Here is a 21,469-nt window from a genome sequence, read left to right on the forward strand (position 1 = left end):
CGGGCAGGCGAGGACCGCAAGTTGGACGGGCGAAATTGGCCCTCGCTCAGCCAGGGCTCCCGCGGAGGTCCAGCGGGAAGGCAGAGCCGGGAAGGGGACCCGCCGCCCCGTCCGCGCGCTTCGGCTCAGCCCCTTCTGAGCGGGCACGTGCGCCCCGTTCCCGGGACCGGCTGCTCCGGGGCGCACGTGGCTGGGAGTCCCTGCTGGGAAAAGTGAGCTGCCGCTGCCGCTGGTCTGAACGGCGGCAGGAACCGGGTGGGTCCTTCCCTTCCGCCCATTTCCCTGGCCGAGCGGCGGAGGAGCAGGAGCAGGAAGACGGTGAGAACTGGGGGCGGCGGCGGCGGCGGCGGCGAGGGGGTAGGAGGGGTGTCCGCGCCATCGAAACCCGCGTCTGCCCACTCGTGGGCATGTGTCCTCCCGTGAGCGCAGAGGTTGAGCCTGGGGACGGGCTCCTCCTGGGGAGTACCGCCCTCCTGCTTTCTCCCCCCCCCCCCCAGGAGGAGGCTCTGCGGTGCTAGAAAGACGCGGGGCGGTTGCGGAGGGGCGCGGCGTGGCAGCTGCTCGGGGCAGGGACCGGGGCTGGGCATGGCATCGCCCGCGCTGCCGGCCGACGAGGACGGAGCCCCGAAGGCGGGCGAGGGCCACGTGATTCCAATCAGGCTGGCATTGCTGGCTAAGGGGCCTGGTGGGACTTCCGGGGAAGCAATGGCGGACGGCCGTGGCAGAAAGCGGAGCCGGGGAATGGGTCGGCTCCTTGGAACTCCTCTGCGATCGAGGAGATTGTTAGGTAACCCACAAGTCTGCTCCATACAGAAGCTCCCCGCGAAGCGATCGTCAAATTGCGGTCTCGGGCAGGTTTTACGGCTCTGGGAGCCGGGCGCGGGGGGGGACCTAATTGCCTCTAAGCCGCGGTTGGGCGCCTTCAAAGGGACGCTGGGTTCGCCCACTTCCTTCTTAACTACCTTAGGAAATCGCTTGTTACCGACTTTTTGGATGCCAAGTACCTTCAGAAGGGCACGTTTCATCACAGGGGGAGAGTTTCCTTCTATCCCTGAAATACGAAATAAGTTGCACGTAAATTTAAGGATTAAAAAGACATTTTTTTTACTTTTGAAAAACAGCAAAAGGGAGACTAGAAAGTTGATTCTGGAGAGCCAAGGGACCAGATGGACATGAAGGAGTATTTTCTGTGGATTGTTTAAAATTTTATAAAACTGTATATGTAAATTTTGAAATTAACTGTAAGAAATCCTCCCTGTGAGAGTTTTCTTAATTGGAAAATAAACGTATGACAAGAAGGGCCTCTGAAGGTTGACTAAAGGGAACCAGAGAGAACTAAAGATTGCAGTTAAAGGAGAAGAGACCCATTAATACAATGTAGCAATACTATTTGACTATAAAAGAAATCAAGGCTATTTGGGAACAGAAATGACTCTTAAGATTGTCTGCCACTATGAAAATCGACTTAACAGAAGACCGATCGCTTGGAAAGGACATCATGTTTGCTAAAGTCGAGGGACAGCGGAAAAGAGGAAGACCTTCAATGCGATGGATTGACACAGTTACCACAACAAGGGATGCAAACATTGGGACAGTCAGGCGTATGGCGCAAGACCAAACAGCATTTTGTTTTGTTATACATAGGGTCGTAAAGTTGTAAACGACTCGACAGCAACTAAAAACAACAACAGAAGAGGAACAGATTTTACTGGACGAAAAAGAGGTTGATCTGAACATGGATCTGAAAATGGATTTGAAAACCTCAGACTACAGGAGTGATGGAAAAAGATGCCACTTTGGATTTACAAATGAAACTGGCTGATGTCTTAATAATTAAAGGGGACATACAAATAATAAATCCGAAGAGTGACTCGGATAGTTATTTATTTATTTATTTATTTTGGATTTACAAAAGGGACTTGTTAAGCTAATGAAGGAATTTCTGAGAGTGACAAAGAGAAAATAACAAGAAATCAACTTCTGGGACATTATTTGAAGGGATTAAAGATCTTTTTTCCAAATTAAAAAAATATAATAGTTATTAGTAAGACAGCCTGAAAGGTGGGCATAGTATCAGTCAAGAAAACCATGTTTGGTGCAACAATAACCACCCTGAGGTGGTTAGCACCTGAAGATGCTCCCATAGAACAAGAATTTTTAATTAACATCTATGCCCTGGAATATATTATTTTTGAGAACATTGTTTTATAGTATTTTAAATTAGTATTTATGATTGTTTTATTCTAAACCACCCAGAGTTGCTTTATGAGATGGGCAATGACAAAAGTTTAAATATAAATAAATAAAAATATCTATTGATTAATAATAGCAGTAGCTATAATGATGATTTATATAAATCCTCCAGTGTGAGAGGCAGTATATCTCTGAATTGCCTTTGGCTGGGGGATAGGAGAGTTACCTTCATCTGTTGCAGAAATCTGCTGTCTTTCTGGTTATGGTGGGAAGCATGGAGTGGGCCTTTGAGCTGGTCCAAAATACGTCTTATTCTGTTCAGGTGGACGAACCAAAGAGAAGGCAGGGTTGAGAGAGGCGGAGCCAACCAGCAGTCAGCGTTGCCCAGCCAACGGAACGGGTCGCCCTTTCTCAGCTCTGTTGTCCTTTTTGCGGAATGTCTGCACGCATATATTTTGCATATGATTACCTCACAGGTAGCCTTTGCAAAAGGCGGGAAATATCTGTTGAATGAGTATCTCCTTCCATTTCAGCTTGAAGCCATCTTGATCCTGCCTGCTTCTGGCGCCATCTTGCAGAGCCTGGCCAAGGATGACGATGGAAAAAAAAGGTCCTGCAGGCAGCGTGCCAAGCAGGGGAAGCGCGAAAGCCATCCCCGTTCTCCAAGGGTTGGGAGACCGTAAACCCAGGAGGGACGTGGAGGGAGCACCTCGTCCTCCTCAAGCAATGCATTCTGGGTGCGTGGCGGTCTCCCGCAGGACAGCCGCCCTGCGTCCAGTCAAGATGGAGCCCGGAGAAGGATTGGCCCAGCGCTGGGAGGCCCAGTGGCAGGAATTCCTACGCATCATGGAGCCCCTTCCCTCCAGCCAGGGGGTGCCGCCGTCACCCGAGGAGCCCACCCCATGGGACGACGCCATGGCCTTCCTGGCCTCCTTCGAGCAAGTGGCGGTGGCCTGTTGGTGGCCCAAAGAGGAATGGGTAGCCCGGCTCGTGCCTGCCCTGCGGGGAGAAGCCAAGCTGGCCTTCAGCAGCCTGGAGGCGAGGGACCGCGAGGATTACAGGAAGGTGAAGGCGGCCATCTTGCGGTGGGACGCCCTGGCCAGGGAAAGGTGGCGCCAGCACTTCCGCCGTTTCCGCTACCAGGAGGCCGAAGGGCCGCGTGGGGTGTATAGCCGGCTGCAGGTGCTCTGCCACCAGTGGCTGAAGGTGGAGCGGGTCTCCAAGGAGCAGATCCTGGAGACCCTGGTGCTGGAGCAGCTGCTGACCGTCCTGCCCCCGGAGATCCAGAGCTGGGTGAGGGAGCAGGGTCCCGAGAGCTGTCCCCAGGCGGTGGCCCTGGCCGAGGAGTTCCTCCAGAGGCAGCGGGAGGCCGAGCCGCAGGACAGCCAGGTAACTCTCTCCCAAGGGACTCCCAAACCCTGCCCCGGCTTTTTCCTGTTTTTGTTTAACGCACCTTACAAAGACATTATTTTCAAAATATCCTTTGAAGTATGGCTTAAGATCATCAGCTGCACAAATAGAAAATGTCCTGCTGTCAGGTTGCAAAAGCGATGCAAATTGGACTCACCTCCCCTACGTTCTTCATTCTTTCGCAGCCTCCCCTCATTTCTCTGTGAGTTTCCCTGGTAACCCAGAGAGCCTTGAAAAAGAGAAATGAAATTGGCATTCCTCTGCAGCTTTCCCCACTGCTGCACCTTCTATTTCCGTTCAATAAATGGCTCTGCAGCTTTCAGGAGTTCAAGTGCTAGGCCATTGGAGGAGAAGGCTGCTGCAGAATTAGAGGCTTGGTAATGGTGCAAATGAGAACCAAAATAGGAATAATCAAATCCACCTCCCAAGGTTATCTAAGCTCTGATAAACCAAGCTGAACAATGAACAGTATAAACAGTATACATGTAGAGAGGGGATGTGTATATTTGAATTATACCTTAAAGGGAAAAAATGATGATCAGTTTGCTCCTCTCAAGACAGGGCTAATCAGATGTTGGTCAGTGGGGTGGACTGGGGATCTAGTTTTACAAATTCAGTGTCCGCTTAAGTTCCTATAATAATGCTATAAGCTATAATCTATAACAATAATTTTGACTCCGATTAAGTTATCACGTCCCTTTTGTTCGTTTCGTTTACTGAAGAAAGCATACACACACACACATCATGTTAGACACTTTTCTAACTTCATTTCCATTAGATAATTTGGATTATAGCTCTAATTATTTGAGAATGTTATGAATTTGTTATGAAAGCTGCAAGGTCATCTGATTAAGGAACTTACCAGTATCACTTACCAAATTCCTGCCATTTCCAGTTGTTCTCAAGCCAGCCAGAAGAATATATATGATTTTAAAGGTATTTCTAGGCTGCCACTAACGATATATAATAAAACGTCATGTGGTAATTCAGACAGAAACACCCTCAACAGATTTCTAACAGGGCTTCCCACCAATGCCACTGTAAAAATGATAAAACTTTTAAAAAGCTCCAAAGTAAGTCAGCGTTTAGAGCTGTGTTGGCAAGGCAACATATACATTACATACATCCCACCATATTAGGGATTCCACAAGGAAAGCACTGTCCCTGTTTAAAAAAAAAATCTGTATCTAGATCAGTGTTTTTCAAACTTTGCAACTTTTAAGACATGTGGGCTTTAAGCCCCAGAATTCCCCAGACAGCATTCTGGTTGGGGGATTCTGGGAGTTGAAGTCCACACATCTTAAAGTTGCCAAGCTTGAAAAACATTGATGTAGACCAGAGGAAGGTTCTAAAATGCTGGGAGGGGTTTCCTGCAGGACCTTTGTTCAGATGGGCTCCTGTGTGGGTCAGTGGGGCTGCCAAGTCTGAAGTGATGAGGCAGGACCTGGCCCTCCAACGCTTATCACAGCCCTAGGAGGTAACCCCCTTCTCGTCTGCCAGGCAGCATTTGTGGAGGACACCGAGGATTCTGTGGAGGGTGGACAAGCTTTACCTGCCACAGAGCAAAGGCAGCTCTGTGTGGAAACCAAGGAGGAAGATCACAGTGACTGCAGAGCTGCTGATGGGAGGCTATTGGGTAAGTGGCAATCACATTGGGCTTGGAGTCAGGGGTGGGGTTGTGGTGAAGAGGTTGGAGCAGGGAGATGCAGGTTCAAATCCACTTTCTAAATGTCAGCTGTTCCGTATCCCGCATTTGTTGTGTTGGGTGTGGCTTCCATTCAGGCATGTGAAGGGAATGTGATGCATCTGTTGATGCACACTAAAATTGTCTTTGACGTCTTTGCAGCCATACCAACCTGCTGGCTGGTACTCTGGCTGGTACTCTGTTCACAATCAGCTACCACTCCCCAAACTTTTTTTCATGAGTACCATTCTCCATCTTATACCAATGCATGTGACTTGTATTTCCCAAGTAAAGCATTCTACACTGTATTTATAAAACATACACCCCATTGTAATGTAATGATTCTCAGCAGCTTACATAGTATAACATGTTTCAGGAAAGAAAACATCCATGGTACAATTAAAATGACAACAAATGACATCATAAAATCCACAACTAAAAAAATAGCATAAAAATGAAAAACAAAAACAAAGATGTACAGTGGTGCTTAAAAGTTTGTGAACCCTAACCCCTTATGGACCTTTTGCTGAAAAAAGAGAAAAATGAACTTGTGATGTATGGGTTTCAAGATTAGAAAGGGTATTTTAAGGAAAGAAGGAAATTATGATGTAACCTTAGAGAGGGGAAAAGATAAATGCATTTATAACATTATAACAACGGGGGAGGTGGGCGGTGTAAGGTTGGAGAACCCAGAAGCAATAGCTAATTGCGACTGGGTGCTCCAACCTTACACATCAAGGGGAATGAAAGAGAGAGGAGAAACAATGGTGGGGCAAGGGATGAGAAGAGAGCAGCTAGCAACAACCCCATTCACAACTGAGAGGCCACCATCATGCAAGCTGTCAACGCAGAGGAAGGAGTGGGACAAAGAAAAGGTGGGAGGCTTAAGGGAGGCGGGAGGAAGTGGGGCCAGTCGTGGCTTTGACAGACTGAGAGAAAGACCTAATAAAGAACTTTGCATGTTCATCATGGCTTGTGCTGTGAGTTTCTAAAATTAGGCCTTAAAATCAAAATCCTCACAGGCAGTGATATAAACTAACTAACTAACTAACTGTCATGCGCTGCCTACTACTGAGTAAAACACAGACACTGATCCAGGGAAGAGCAGGTTCAGGTTTATTTCAGCATAGTGCATAGCTAGAAAAAGCTGAGAGTGAAGGGAGCGCGCCGGTGTGGGGTTTAAATAGCCCGCGCCGGTCAGCGCCCCCCCCACCTTGGGTTGTGTCATTCCCCCAAGTCCTGTATGCTTCATTGCCGGTAGGTGAGGGGTCGCGGGGCCCCTGCTGGTGCCCCGGGCTTCGCTCATAATCGGTTTCCTCCTCCGGCCGGTGATTGCTGTCAGCTGGGCGATATCCGTTGCGTTCCTGCTGACAGCTTCAGGTGTGCCTCGTGATCTGCCCTGTCTTTGTCGTTCTTTCTTCCCCCTTTGTGTTCTAATGACTGGTTCTTCCGGCCGGGGTCGTTCCCTTCTCCTCGGGGTCTGTGTCTGTTGTTGTGCGTGCTTTGCTTATCTTTAAATCCCTTCCTCTAGTTTCCGAGGTATTGTCATGTGTGCCGTTGTGCTGATGCATTCAGCTCAACGGTGCTCATGACATACTGCCCCCCTTTCGAATGGTAGCCCCCCCCCCCCCCCCGGCATTCCGTTTTTTTTTTTCGGGAGAGCTGTCAAAAGTTTGTTTTTTTTTTTGTATTTCCCGCCGGAGTGCTTTTACCCCTCCCCTCGCTCCGCCCTCTACCTCGTTTCCATCTTTTGGGTGTGTTCCGAGTGCGCATGCCTCGACCACACCCTGCGAGTGCGCATGCCTTGACCACACCTGCTTGTTCTTGCTCAGTTCGTCGTGAGAGGAGGCGTGGCTGGTCGGGTGCTTTTCAGCTCCAGGTAGGATCCTTATCTTTTTGTTTTGTTGCTTGTTTATTTTGACGTTCGTCGTGTTGTCATGTGTGCATCCTGGGTATTTGCCCCCTGGCGATGCACTTATGACTAATCTTCTCTCCCCACTGGGCCCGGGGAGGGCGAGTCCCAGGGGGGAGGAGGTCTACTCAAGTCGCAGGCTTGGGGGGCCCCTTCACCTGGGGGCGATGCGGGTGGGGGGGGAAGGCCTGAGGGGGGAAGTGTGTTCTAGGGGCCGGTTCGGCTAGGCGCCCCTTTGGTTTGTCGGGGTATGTCGCGTGGAATGCTCGGGTCAGGTCCGGTGCCTTGACGTGTTGAGCCGCCACCCATTCTGGGTGGGGGAAGTGTTTCCATTTCACTAAGTAGTATAGTGTGCCCCGTTGACGGCGGGAATCGAGTATTTCTTTTACGTCGAAATGTTGTTGGCCGTCGATCATCACTGGGGAGGGCAGAGGCGTGCTTGGGTGCCATCGGGAGGTGGTTGCTGGTTTCAGGAGGCTGCTGTGGAATACCGGGTGGAGTTTCCTTAGATTGTGCGGCAGGTCCAGGCGTACTGCCACCGGGTTCACTATCTGTGTTACTCGAAGTGGCCCGATATACTTAGGCCCCAGTTTCTTCGAGGGTTGAGGTGATTTCATGAATTTGGTGGATAGGTAGACCATATCCCCTGCCTGGAATGTCGGTTGCTGGCGCCGGTGCTTGTCGGCCTGTTCTTTGTAGGCCGACTGTGCTTCCTTCAGCGCTGCCGTGATTATTGGCCATGATTCCGCTATCTTCCGTCCCCAGTCACTAGCACCCACTTGGGGTCCCGGGGGTTGCGGTAGCTCTGGTATGGGTACGAACTCGCGCCCAGAGACTACTTCGAACGGGGTTTTCCCTGTACTCGTGTGAACGGCGTTATTGTATGCGACTTCTGCAAACGGAAGCAGGTCGACCCAGTCGTCTTGGTGGTAATTGGTGTATGAGCGTATGAATTGTTCTAGGGTGGCATTGAGGATCTCTGTGGCTCCGTCCGTCTGGGGATGCCAGGCCGTGGATAGGGCTTGTTGGGTCCCAATCAGTTTTAGGAAAGCCCGCCAGAATTTCGAGGTGAATTGTGTGCCCCTGTCGGTCACCACGCGTACGGGACATCCGTGTAACCTGTACACGTGTATAAGGAAAAGTTTAGCCAGTTGCTGGGCGGACGGGACTGATGAGCAGGGGATGAAATGTGCTTGTTTCGAAAAGTAGTCTTTCACCACCCAAATGGTTGTTTTCTTCTGGCTGGGTGGTAGATCTACTATAAAATCTATGGAGATTTCCTCCCATGGTCGGGAGGGCTCCGCCACCGTTTGTAGGAGTCCCGGGGGCTTACCCGGTGCCCGTTTGGCCATAGCGCATATCGGGCAGGACGCTACGTAGGCCTTCACGTCCCGTCTCAATGCGGGCCACCAGAATTGTCGTGTTAGGTGCAGGGTCTTTAGAAACCCGAAGTGTCCCGCTTGTTTGCTGTCGTGTGATCTGCGCAGGATCGCCTGGCGCTGCGAGTCCAGGACATATATTCTGCCTTCCCCCCATGCTAAGTCCTGTGCCATCGTCACCTTGTCGGGGTTTGCTAGTAGCCAGGGGTCGGTTTTGAGGGCGGCGGTGAGGTCCGCGCGTATCCCTCCTGGCAGTCGCAGGTGGCGCCGTCTGGTCGCTGGTTGGCTTGCCGTCGGTTGAGACGTGGGGTTGAGCTGTTTCTGAGCGCCGCTCCGGGTGGTCACAGCCATCCCCAGCTGGGAGGCGGATAGGACTGTCCCAATCATATCTGGAACGGGCTCTTCATCTTGGGGCAGTCGGGAGAGGGCGTCAGCCAGGAAGTTCTTTTTGCCCGGTAAGAACTTCAGTTGAAAGTTAAAGCGGCTGAAGAATTGGGCCCATCTGACCTGTTTCGGGCTGAGGCGTCTGGGCGTCCGGAGGGCCTCGAGGTTCCGGTGGTCTGTCCAGACCTCGAATGGTTGGGTGGCTCCTTCCAGTAGATGCCTCCATGTTTCTAGCGCCGATTTTACCGCGAACGCTTCCTTCTCCCATACGTGCCAGCACCTTTCCGTCTCCGAGAATTTCTTCGACAGGTAGGCGCATGGCTTCAGGATTCCTGTAGGGTCCTTTTGGAGCAGTATGGCCCCCAGGGAGAAGTCTGAGGCGTCGGCTTGGACCACGAACGGCTGTTCTGGGTCCGGATGAGCGAGGATTGGCTCCGTTGTGAACAGCGCTTTCAGTCTGTTGAACGCTGTCTGACATGCGGGAGTCCAATTTAGTACTGTCCCTGGGTTCTTGGCTCGCCGTGTGTCCCCAACTCCTTTAGTTTTGAGGAGGTCTGTTAGGGGGAGGGCTATCTCCGCGAACCCCCATGCGAATGACCTGTAAAAGTTCGCGAAGCCGAGGAAGCTTTGGAGTTGGCGCCTGTTACGTGGGCGTTCCCAATTCACCACTGCCTCGACTTTTGCGGGGTCCATTTCTATGCCGTCGCCGGAGATTCGGTACCCCAGGTAGTCTAGGCGTGCTTTATGGAATTCGCACTTTGATGGTTTGGCATAGAGTTTCGCCCTTCTTAGCTTCTCGAGGATTTGTCTGACTAGGGTTACGTGTTCTTCGTGCGTCTGGGTGTAGATGAGGACGTCATCTATGTAGACTAGCACTCCTTTGAACAGGTGTTCATGCAGTACCTCATTGATGAGCTGCATGAACACTCCCGGGGCCCCTGCTAGTCCGAATGGCAGCACCTTGTACTGAAAGGCACCTAGGGGGCAGTTGAACGCTGTTTTCCATTCGTCCCCCTCCCTGATTCGGATCCTGTAATACGCCTCGCGAAGGTCCAGCTTGGAGAATACTCTTCCTGTGGACAGGTGGGCGAGCATGTCTTTCACGAGGGGTAGGGGGTATTTATTGGATAGGGACGCCGCATTGAGGCCCCGGTAGTCGGTGCAGAGCCGTAGGGTGCCGTCTTTTTTCTCTCGGAATAAGACGGGCACTCCGACCGGTGAGCATGCCGGCTCTATGAAACCCCTAGCCAGGTTTTTATCGATGAACTCCCGGAGGGTTGTCATCTCCTTCGGGGTCATCGAGTAAATCTTCGGCCTGGGTAAGGGAACATCGGGAAGCAGCTCGATTCTACAGTCCGTCTTGCGGTGGGGGGGTAGTTGGTCCGCCTCCTCTTCCCCGAAGACCTCTGAGAAGTCAGCATATTGCTCAGGTAGGTCTTCTGGGGTTGCTGTGTTGTCCTGGGCTGCAGCCTCTGCCCGTCCCATTGTGGGGTTGATCCTGCCCGCCGGAACTGGCGCCCGGTACGCGCCGTCGAATTGGAAGGTGCGGGTCTTCCAGTTAATGCGCGGGTTGTTGGTCGCGAGCCACGGTATTCCTAGGACTACGATGGGCCGCCCTATGTGGGTTACCACAAAAGATGTTTGCTCGGTGTGGGTGCCCATTTGCAGGGTGACCGGCTCGGTCTGCGTCGTGGCTGGTTTCCCTCCCGCTGTTGAGCCGTCCAGCTGGTGGAAAGCCAGCGGTGTGGGGAGGGGAGGCAAGGCAGGTCGAGCTTGGCGACTATGTCGGGGTGGATCAGGTTCTTGGAGCACCCCGAGTCCACTAGCGCCGCGGCCGTGGTGGCTCTGTTGCCGAAGGAAAGCCTGATTGACCCGATTATTACGGAGCTTTCGTCGCTCTGTCTATGTGTTTCGCGCCCCTGTCCCACCACCTGCCTCGCGGCGCGTTTTAAGGCAGGCGGGGAGCGTTTCCCGCCGGCCGGTCTGGGACTTCGGCGTCCTCCCCCAAGTAAGCGTCCCAGTCTTCGTCCGGTGTCGCTGTGGCTCCGGTCATCCGGCAGTGGGGGGCCGGCGGTGGGTTAGTTGGTTTGGACATCATTTTCGGTGCGGGTTTGGGAGCGCTAGTTAGTGTTCGGTTGGAGAAGCAGTCTGCTGCTTTGTGCCCCATTTTCCCGCACTTCGCGCAGGGTCCGCGAGCAAACTTCTTCTTTTGGTACGTGGGACCGGCCGGCCCCAAGTGTGGCGCGGGTACCTTTGGGCTGGTGTTTGTTTTGTCCTCTGCCGTCGTCATTAAGAAAGTGCGATGAGCGTGTTCCGCTCTCCCCGCTAGGTAGATCCAGCCTTGCAGTGTCTCCGGGTCGTCCCGGTAGAGTGCCCATTGGAGTACCTCGCAGTTGAGGCCCCTTTTGAACATCTCTAGCAGGGTAGTCTCGGACCAGTCGTTAATCTTCCCTGCGAGGGCTTTAAATTCGAGGGCGTAGTCCGCGACAGTTCGTGCGCCCTGTTTGAGGGCTTGAAGCGCGCCTTTAACCCTCTCCTTGGCTAGCGGGTCCTCAAAATAGTGCTTCATCTCAGTGATGAAGGCGTGGAAGTCAGAGAGGGTGGGGGAATTGGACTCATACATTTGGACGTACCAGTCCGCCGCCCTGTCTTGCAACTTGATCGCCACGGCTGCGATCTTGTCCGCTTCGGAGTCAAAGGAGTGTCCGTGCCGCCCCATGAACTCCCTGGCATTCATGACGAAAAACGACAGCTTCGCGGGGTTCCCGTCGAAGAAAATGGGGAAGTCCTTTGGGGCCCTGGTGTTCGGTGGATCCCCTCTCCTCGCGTCCCGTCCCATGGCTTCTTCCACCGGGGAAGCTTGCCGGTTAGCATTTGGCCTATGGAGGTGCCAAGACCCCCTCGGGGTTTGAATAGGGGTGTGTATCTGCACGGGAATGTTCCAGTGAGGCATGGAGGACATCAGCGACTGCAGCATGGTCCCGAGGTCCCTTAGTTGGGCCTCCATGGCCGTGAGTCTGGCTTGCGTTTCTCGGTCCAAGGTCCACGCCGCAGCTGTGATCGGACCGGTCGGCGTCTCCGCATAGTTGGGCCACCGGTGGGGTTCAGGCGTTTCCGTCTGCTGGTCAGCTCCCTCGGCTTGGGAGCGAATCGGCTGGTTCGTCTCTCCGTCCTCCACTGCGTTTGTTGCAGTTGGGCTGAAGCTCCACGCCTGTGGCTGGGGTGCGATGTGGGGCGGGGAGGTCTCCGCGGGTCTCGGGAGGTATGTTGCTCCTTCCCGTGGTCGGGTCACCTCCGCCTCCCTCCGGGGGTGGGGCTGAGGCTCGGGATGGGCCGGGAGGGTGTTCGTGGCTCCTGGGGTCCGCGTTGCCTCTGGCCTCTGTCGGATCTCCTCCGCCTCTCGTCGTGCGGCTCGCCCGTCCTGGCTGCGACGTGTCGGCTCCATCGCTCTCCGCTCGTGTTCTTCTCGCCGTCTGTTCCTCCCGCGGCTCGTTGTTGTCCGGTGGGGCTTGGCGAGGCTGAGTTTACGACTCTCAGCTTTATGTCATGCGCTGCCTACTACTGAGTAAAACACAGACACTGATCCAGGGAAGAGCAGGTTCAGGTTTATTTCAGCATAGTGCATAGCTAGAAAAAGCTGAGAGTGAAGGGAGCGCGCCGGTGTGGGGTTTAAATAGCCCGCGCCGGTCAGCGCCCCCCCCACCTTGGGTTGTGTCATTCCCCCAAGTCCTGTATGCTTCATTGCCGGTAGGTGAGGGGTCGCGGGGCCCCTGCTGGTGCCCCGGGCTTTGCTCGTAATCGGTTTCCTCCTCCGGCCGGTGATTGCTGTCAGCTGGGCGATATCCATTGCGCTCCTGCTGACAGCTTCAGGTGTGCCTCGTGATCCGCCCTGTCTTTGTCGTTCTTTCTTCCCCCTTTGTGTTCTAATGACTGGTTCTTCCGGCCGGGGTCGTTCCCTTCTCCTCAGGGTCTGTGTCTGTTGTTGTGCGTGCTTTGCTTATCTTTAAATCCCTTCCTCTAGTTTCCGAGGTATTGTCACGTGTGCCGTTGTGCTGATGCATTCAGCTCAACGGTGCTCATGACACTAACTAACTAACTAACTAACTGAGGTCAAAAAGATTGGAAGACACTTCTTTATAATCTTTTTTTTTCCTTTTTTTTTCTATTTTTCTATTTACTATTATTTTTTGTTTGCTAATATTTGTATTGTTTTTATCTTGTTAAAAATTTCTTCAGTAAAATTATATTAAAAAAAGTTTGTGAACCTTTTTGAATTTTCAATATTTCTGCCTAAATATGACCTTAAACATTATCTGTTCTCCACACAAGTCCTAAAACTAGATAAAGGGAACCCAATTAAACAAATGAGTCAAGAACCTTATACTTCTTAATTTACCTCAACAAGTCAATAAATAAATAATCTAAAGCTACATATATGTCGAAAGGCAAAAGTATGTGAAGTCCGAAGGTGCCAAGACAGGAAGGATATTCTAGGACAATTCTAGCTCCTTACATTGTACCCAGACATCAATGGACAACCAGTGCAGGACCCACAGAATCCGCATTATATGCTCCCAGTGCCAGGAGTCAATATATACTGTAGGTGAGCCACTGCATTCTGGATCAGTTGGAGTTGCCAAGCAGCCTTTAAGGGGAGCCCCACGTAAAGTGCATTGCAGTAGTCCAGCTGGGTAGTAACGAGGGCCTGAATTACAGTACTGTAGCCAGATCCTCCTACTCTAGCTAAGAGCACAATTGGCACACCAGCTGCAGCTGGGCAGAGACCCTCCAGTTGCAGCTTCCGCTGCTGATCAAGCTGGAGCCGTGAGTCCAGAAGGACCCCCAAATTGTGAACCTGCTCTTTTAGAACCAGTGCACTTGTCGCTATTACATTGCTTTCACTTTCAGCTCATTTCTCTACTTAACCAATTATTGTTCCAGCTTCTAGGATATTGGCTGTCCTATCCAATTTTTTATCATCTGAAAATGTTATAAACCATCACCTCCTCACGCATGTCATTAATAAAAAACCTGAAAGAGTAGAATACTCAGAACCTAACTCGGTGGCCCCCCACTTCTCTCCAATTTGATGCGTATGATTTGCTTAATTATGATTTTCAAGGCAGTCATGTGTCCACCTCATTGCCATCCAATTCAGTCCACCCCTGACTAGATTCCCAATGTCATGCTTTGCGGATGTCAAGATATATTATGTCTACTGCATTCCCCCAATCTGTTACCTGATTTGTTCTTCACAGTTTCATGCTGACTTCTGATGATGACAATTTTGAAGCTGTTTACAGAATGATCTCTTTATGATCTGTTGTAGAATCCACCCAAATATCGCAGCCTGACTTGTCTGTAGTTTCCGGGATATTTTTTCTCTCTCATTGTGATGAACCCAGTTGTGTATTCCCCTAAATGAAACTTAATCACAAGCCATGAAGGATATGAATTGTTTATTCAATGAGAATCGGCATCCAGTTTCAAAGCAAAGTCAAAATTAACTTTTTGCGTGCAATTCAGCAGCTTAAGGCTTCTTACCCCCCAACAGCACACAAACAGTCTTTTCTGTAACTTTCCAGATCCCCTGTTTTCCCCCCTCATGTGACTATTCAGCCATCTCCAGCTTGCACAGGAGTCTGAACAGTTCTTCTCTTCCCCATATCTCTTACCGGCTTGCAAAGGAATGCTGGCAGTTTCACTGCACGGGTTTCTATTCAGCACCACCCCGCCTCCTTTCTTCCGCAACAGCAGCAAATCACGGCAGGGTGGAAACTTTGAATTAAACACCTTGCAAAGATACTCGTTTTGAAGAGAGAGACAATATTTGCAACTCTCCAGTCCCCTGGCATCGTACCAGTTCTCCAGGAATTCTGAAGTTATGCTTAAGCATAAGGGTTTGTCCAAACCATCAGCTGGTCTGGCCCAGAAAATTTAAACTCCTTCAAAGTAAAAAAGTAGTCTCTGGCCATGTTTCTATCCCTCTTGAGCTTCAATCTCACCTTTTCCTTCTGCTCTTCACAATTTTCTGGTGGGACATAGACTTCTTTCTGGAGAAGCCTAAAATGAAATAGAAGCTGAATAGTTCTGATTTTTCTTTCTTCCTGCCAGCCTTTTCCCATCTTCCCTGAACAGCTTTTCTTTTCATTGTAAACATATTGAAGAAAATCCTTCTTATTGTTCTTAGCAACCTTCACTAATCTCAGCTCACTTTCAGTTTCCTGATACCAGCTCTGGAGTTCTTGGCAAACTATTGGAAGGTGGGAAAGAGTCAGGAACTTACCCAGATCTACACACCGTTATTTTTACAAACTAAAGTGTTGTTTATTGTTACAGTGCTATTGAACAAGTTTTTTGTGTATGGCTTCAAGTCTGTCTTGACTCCTGGTGACAGCCTGGACAAGTCCCCGCAGTTTTCTTGGCAACATTTTCAGAAGCCACCCTTTCCTTCTCCTTCCAAGGGCTGAGAGGGAGGGGCTGGCCCAAAGTCACCCAGCCGGCTTCGTGCCTAAGGCAGGACTAGAACTCTCACAGTGCAATCCCAGAGAATAAACCTCCTTTCCCACTGTTTGCTTTTTCCCACTTTTAGGGTGGGGGGTGTGAAGGTGCCTTTTATCCAGACCCTGAGTTTTTGGGGATCCCTCCTTGTGTCTTGAGCAGGCAACGGATGGATGGCCGCAGAGGATGGGGTGAAAAATGTGCCGGAAGGCTGTCGGTCTGTGGCCTGGAAAGCCAAGGAGAACTTCTCTCCAGCCTGCAAAAAGGAAAATGCCTTGGCAAGTTGCAAGAGATCAGAGTCCTGGCAGGAGATCCAGCTAGAAGAAGCAGCTTCCAGCCCTTGCAGTGATGGCCTCAGAAATCACAGTGAATCCACCACCATCCAGATAGAAATCAATGCAGGTAAGCTAAGCAAGCTTCGTGATCTGCTTACTATAAAAATTATTTCTGAAATCTTCAGGATGGGGGGAGTCTCTAACTTTGTAGCCTGGCCTACATAAGGGGCTAAGGATCACTAGGAATTGAGTTGGCCAATAAGGGGAAGTAGGAGCTGTGCTGCACTGGCCGGGCTCTGCCTTGAGAACGTGACCATTTCTGGGCGCCAAACCCAGAACAATTTAGCTCTGCTAAAGTATGTTCAGGGAAGGGGCAGCAGCTATGAAGTAACCTCTGTGAGGAGGATGGGGCAAGTAGAGAACCACAGAGATAAGGAATGCAGCACCAGCAGTTAGTAGGTAGTCCTTGGGTTGCGATGGAAATTGGGACCAAAATTTCCATCACTAAGCGATGCGGTAATAAAGCATGATGGACCGTGACCACATCATTTAGCGATGGCAATTCTGGCAGTCCCGGTTGCCATCGTTAAGTGAGGACCATGCAGGCTGTTAAGTGAGGACCTCACATGACCGTGACTACCGACTTCCTGCTGGCTTCCCCATTGACTTTGCTCGTGGGAAGCCGACAGGGGACATCGGCAATTGCAATCACGTGAGTGCAGGGACACTGCAATGGCCAGAACTATGAGGACCTGTTGTAAGTACCACTCGTGCAGCACCATTCTGACTTTGAACAGTCCCTGAACAAATGTTCATAACCAGAGGACTACCTGAATTAAATCCAGGAAGAGAAAAAGGCATAGAAAGAAACAGAAAGTGATCTTACTGTGGCTCTGTGTTATAAGAGGGAGGGAAGAGAACGCTGTCAGGCTTTCCAGACTGATGTCAGCCCTTCAAGGTAGGCCTAGTCAGGAAAGAGCTTCCATGAGAAATACTGGAACTCTCCATGGCGCAAGTAGGAGAACCTTGAAAGCTTGACAGTGTTTCCCCTCCCCTCTTCCTTATACCCAAGAAAGTCAAAGTAGGATCACTTTAAGTTTCTTTCTCACTGCTTTTTCCTTTCCTGGGCTTAATTCATGTTTGGCTAACTGCCACTGCCACATTCCTTGCCTGCGGTCATCTCTATGGCACTCTACTGAAGAATGGGAAAATTGGCCCTTGATTACAGGATGCAGAAAGACTGCATCCTCCAAGTCCTGAACAAGTATCATGCAGGAGAACAATGAGATCATCTCCAGTCAGGGGCATCTGCGATGGGGAGAAGTGGGTCAGAAATCAAGATGGCAACTGCCGCAGGGGAACTGAAGCTCCATCCCTTTTTATATGCATCGCAGCAAAAAAAGCATTTAAATCACAGGAAGGCAGATCCACACAGAGTGACAGAAAAAGTTTCTTAAGAGCAGTTTAAGAGAACCAGTGACCCAGACAGGCAGAGGGTTCCCCTTCAGTGGATGCATTCAAGGGGAGGCCGGATGTCTGTCTGAGATGCTTCAGTGGATGTACATGGCTTCTAGGATCCTTTCCAATCTAGGATCCTGTGAGCTTTCCAACTCTTGGATTCTGATTTTTAAAAAAAAGTTACGTATTTTTTTAAAAATGTAAATTTTGATCAGGAAGAGCAGGGTGCCCAAAGAAATTCAAAATAGCAGTGGCTCTCACTGGCATTGCATTGCCAATCCCAGGCTTAGGAATAAGAAACAGAGGCCTTGGGGGTCGGCTGGGGGATCTCCCTCGAGGACCCTGACAGCATTTCTCTTTTCGTTCCAGCTGATGAGATGTGGGAAAGTGACAGCGAAGAGGGACTTTCCGAGATACGGCCGAAAACAACCCAAGGTGACGATCTGAAGGAGAACTTGTGGAACCAAGATGGACTGAAGATGCAGGAAGAAAATCACCCGAAGGAACGTCAGTCTCTTGCTTCTGACGGTGGTGACTTTCCTGACATCGTTGTCCAAGAACAACCAGGAGGAAACAGGATGGACAGGGGCCTAAATGCCCACTGGAGACTTCACCCAGAGGAGAATTCAGATCAAAGCATAATGTTTGGGAAGGATTTTGCCAAGAGTAGAACTCTTCCTGAATTTCAGTTCCTCCAAGAAGAAGAGAAACCCTATAAATGCTACGTTTGCGGAAAGCGCTTTACACGGAGTGCAAACCTGACTTCCCATCAGCGGATCCACACAGGGGAGAAACCGTATGACACGCCAGGCTGTACAAAGACACTCTCTAGCCAGTCGGACCTCATTAAGCACCAAAGGATCCACAAAGGAGAGAAGCTGTACACACCTGTTAGTCAAGGGGGCCATGTCAATTCTCATCAGCGGATCTTCTTGGGGAAGAAACCCCATAAGTGCTTTGAATGTGGGAAAAACTTCAGCAACAACACCAACCTGACGTTGCATCAGAGGATCCACACTGGAGAGAAACCATACAAATGTCCCGAGTGTGGAAAAAGCTTCACTTGGAATTCCAACCTAACCTCGCATCGTAGGATCCACACTGGGGAGAAGCCGTTCCAGTGTTCAGATTGCCGCAAGAGCTTCTGCAACCATTCAACTCTCATTAAGCACATGAGGATCCACACAGGGGAGAAACCCTATCAATGCTTGGTGTGTGGAAAGAGCTTCAGCCAGAGCTCCAGCCTCACCAAGCATAAGAAAAGTCATACCGGGGAAAAATCCTAAAGTTGCTCTGAATGTGAGAAAAGCTATAGCAAAAATACAAACCTTACTTCTCACCAGAGAATTCATACTCTGGGGAATTGCATAGCTAAAGGCAGCATTAAGGCCTAAGGATGCATTGGCAATCCCAGGTTTAGGAATAAGAAACTGAGGCTTTGTGGGGAGGGGGTTGCACCCACATATAATGGAGAGAATCTGCTCTGAATTCACATAGGATATAAACTGTTTTAGGAGCAGAGAAGAACGCCAGCTGATCCAACACCGAGGGATACCATCTAAAAGACGACTGTAGCAAAATCTTTGATTACAAATGAGTGTGTGGATTGCCTGGAGGTGCTGTCAAAAAAGTCACTCCGTGTGAAAAAAGGGTGGGGCCTCAGTTATTCCATGCCAGTTGCCCTCTTTAATTTTGGATCTTCCCTGTGGATGCTCCTGGCTGTGAAACCCTCACAAGCAGTCAAGCTGGTGGCCATAACTTAACAATCTAACCCATTGCATTATGTAGTCCTTAATCTGCAAGGCCTGTGAGTTCAAACCCCAGTAACAGGTTGAATGTACAATATATAGAAGACCCATCAAACAAGGTAGGGGGGTACCTATTCCTGACAAGTTCCAGCAGGAATGAAAGTGATTGTATAGTGCCTCCTGGTGGTCAGTACTGAATATAGCCATTGTAATGCAAAGTGGTATAAACCCCCTTTCTGGGGAGAGGTCTTGAGGCTTCTAGTATGAGGCCCAGACAAATTAATGCCTAAAACTCTAGCTCAGGAGTGCAAATGAATAAGAAAGGAAGTTCTATCATTCAGGGCACCTAGAGGAACGTGGATCAACGCGAAGAACTGTGAGCAAAAGAAGTCCATACCTAGGCAGTGTCCCTAAGGGTACAAATGTACTTTGACAAACTATATTTTCCACCCCGATTCCATGACATCACAATCATGTCCCCAGCTTTTAAATGAAACTTCTTCAGTTCTCCATTCTGGAAAATAATAGAAGAAATGCCAGGACAGTATACCAAACATCCTGGAAGAAGGCAAGAGTAAGCCTCTTCCATGTGGTTGCCTAGAAGACAAGTCCATGAGGTGATGCTGGGGATTGAGGTCAGTTTGGGGAAAATATGTACCTTTGCTATTCTAATAACAGAATCGAAGTATCACCTGCTGCTTGTGTTCCTTTCACTTCCTAATAAAGAGCCGATATTTTTGTTGTTGCTTTATTTTCCTTTGGTTCTTGAAACAGACTGAAATCTCGCTGAACTCTTCGGTCTACTCAGCAGGTAGCATTGCCTAGCCAACTTTATCTGGAGTCCCAACCAAGCAGGTACTTGGATGGCACCTGAGGGACTGTCTCATCCCAATAACATCGACCTGCCCCACCCGGTCAGGCAGGGAGGGCATGCTACGGACCCCATCAGCAAAGGAATTTCATCTAGTGGGGTCCAGGAGGCGAGCCTTCTTTGCAGTGGCGCCCACCCTTTGGAATATCTTGCCCCCAGAGTTGAGACAGGTCTCTTTGCTCTCGGACTTCCAGAAGAAACCAAAGGCCTGGCTCTGCCGCCTTCCTTGGGAGGGGCAGAACGACAGCTCCACCTGGGGGTGGCTGGTGCCATAGCACCCCTTAGTGATTGTGTTCCATCTCCACTTGGATTTTATATTTATTTTCTATTTATATTTCTAATAGTAAATTAGGTGGCTATGTTTTTAGTATTTTATTGTAAACTGCCCAGAGTCCCCCACTGGGGGAGATGGGCAGTGACATAAATTTAATTAATTAGATAAATAAATTTGCAATTTGCAGGCCACTTTTACCAAGTCCTGAGAGTCCTAATATAAAGCTTTTGCACCCCCCTGTGATCCACAGCTTTTACTTTCCTGATTTACTGGTTAAACCCATTAAAGACGGTCACGCTGATTCGAGTTGTTTCTATGACTGATTGTGTAGCCTCCCTCAAAGAAACCAAGAACAGCATGCTTACATGTGTGCAGTCTCCATAAGCCTGCTTACCAGCCACCAAGTATCCCATTGCCTTGCATTTGATCTCTTCTGTTAGCTGCTCCATCTTATTTAGATAATCCAGGGTATAGATGTTAGGGGCAAAGAGAGAGATATTTTGTTCCTCACAGCCATAAGGCATCTGGAGAAGCTGATGCGGGTTCTTGACAGTTGACCCCAGGATGTCCCCTGTAATGAGGGGACATAAAGAATAAGGAAGATAACTGAAAGAAGTTGCAAGCAAAATAAGAAAATGTCTTTTTTTTGTGCCCATCCAGTTTTCATCATTTTGCCATCTTTTTTGTTGCTTCCTTGTTTTTTAAAATTTGTAAACCACCCAGAGTTGCTGGGAGTTGAGTGGCATCATCATCATCATCTCAAGGCACCAAGGGAAGGGGGAACCAGAGTTTCCCCCCCACCAGCTATTGTGCCCTTAACTTTTTCACTGCCACACTTGCCTTTAGTCAATTTTTTTGTAATTGTCCTTATCTACAGTGTTCAAATTTAATCTCCATTGTTAAAAACATTTTCTTTGGCATGGTAACTCTTAAGCTTGGTTTGAAGGTATCAGATACCCATTTGTTGCGTCTCATGGCATGAGAGTTTCAGTTCCATCAAGGGACACCATTGTTGGGCTGTGCTTAGGGCATCAGATGGTCTTAATCTGGCCCTGTACACAAGTGTTTTGGAGAAGCAGAAACAATGGAGGAAGAGGTGTGGGTGGTTGTTAGTTGCTGTTGAGTCGTTTACAACTCATGGCAACGCTACGTATAACAGAACGAATGCTGTTCAATACGGACTACACCTGAATGTGAAGAAGACGATTCTCACAAATGGACCAATAAACAATGTCACAATAAATGGAGGTGTGGGTTAGAGAGCTGAAAATCATAGGGTGGGTTTAGCTAGTCTAGTCTAACATAAGTGTTAGGTAGTTCGGAGTTCAGTGTTTGGGGAAACCCAAACCCTAGTCTTAGCTGTGTGTCGTGCTGAGCCCT

General features: G+C 49.8%; 1 pseudogene; it reads left to right on the plus strand.

Annotated features, from left to right (window-relative positions):
• Positions 1-2,769: 2,769 nt before the first annotated feature.
• LOC134489791 (zinc finger protein with KRAB and SCAN domains 7-like) lies at positions 2,770-19,073 on the plus strand (annotated as a pseudogene).
• Positions 19,074-21,469: the final 2,396 nt, after the last annotated feature.

Source organism: Candoia aspera, chromosome 2 (genome assembly GCF_035149785.1).
Source record: "Candoia aspera isolate rCanAsp1 chromosome 2, rCanAsp1.hap2, whole genome shotgun sequence".
NCBI classification, from domain to species: domain Eukaryota; kingdom Metazoa; phylum Chordata; class Lepidosauria; order Squamata; family Boidae; genus Candoia; species Candoia aspera.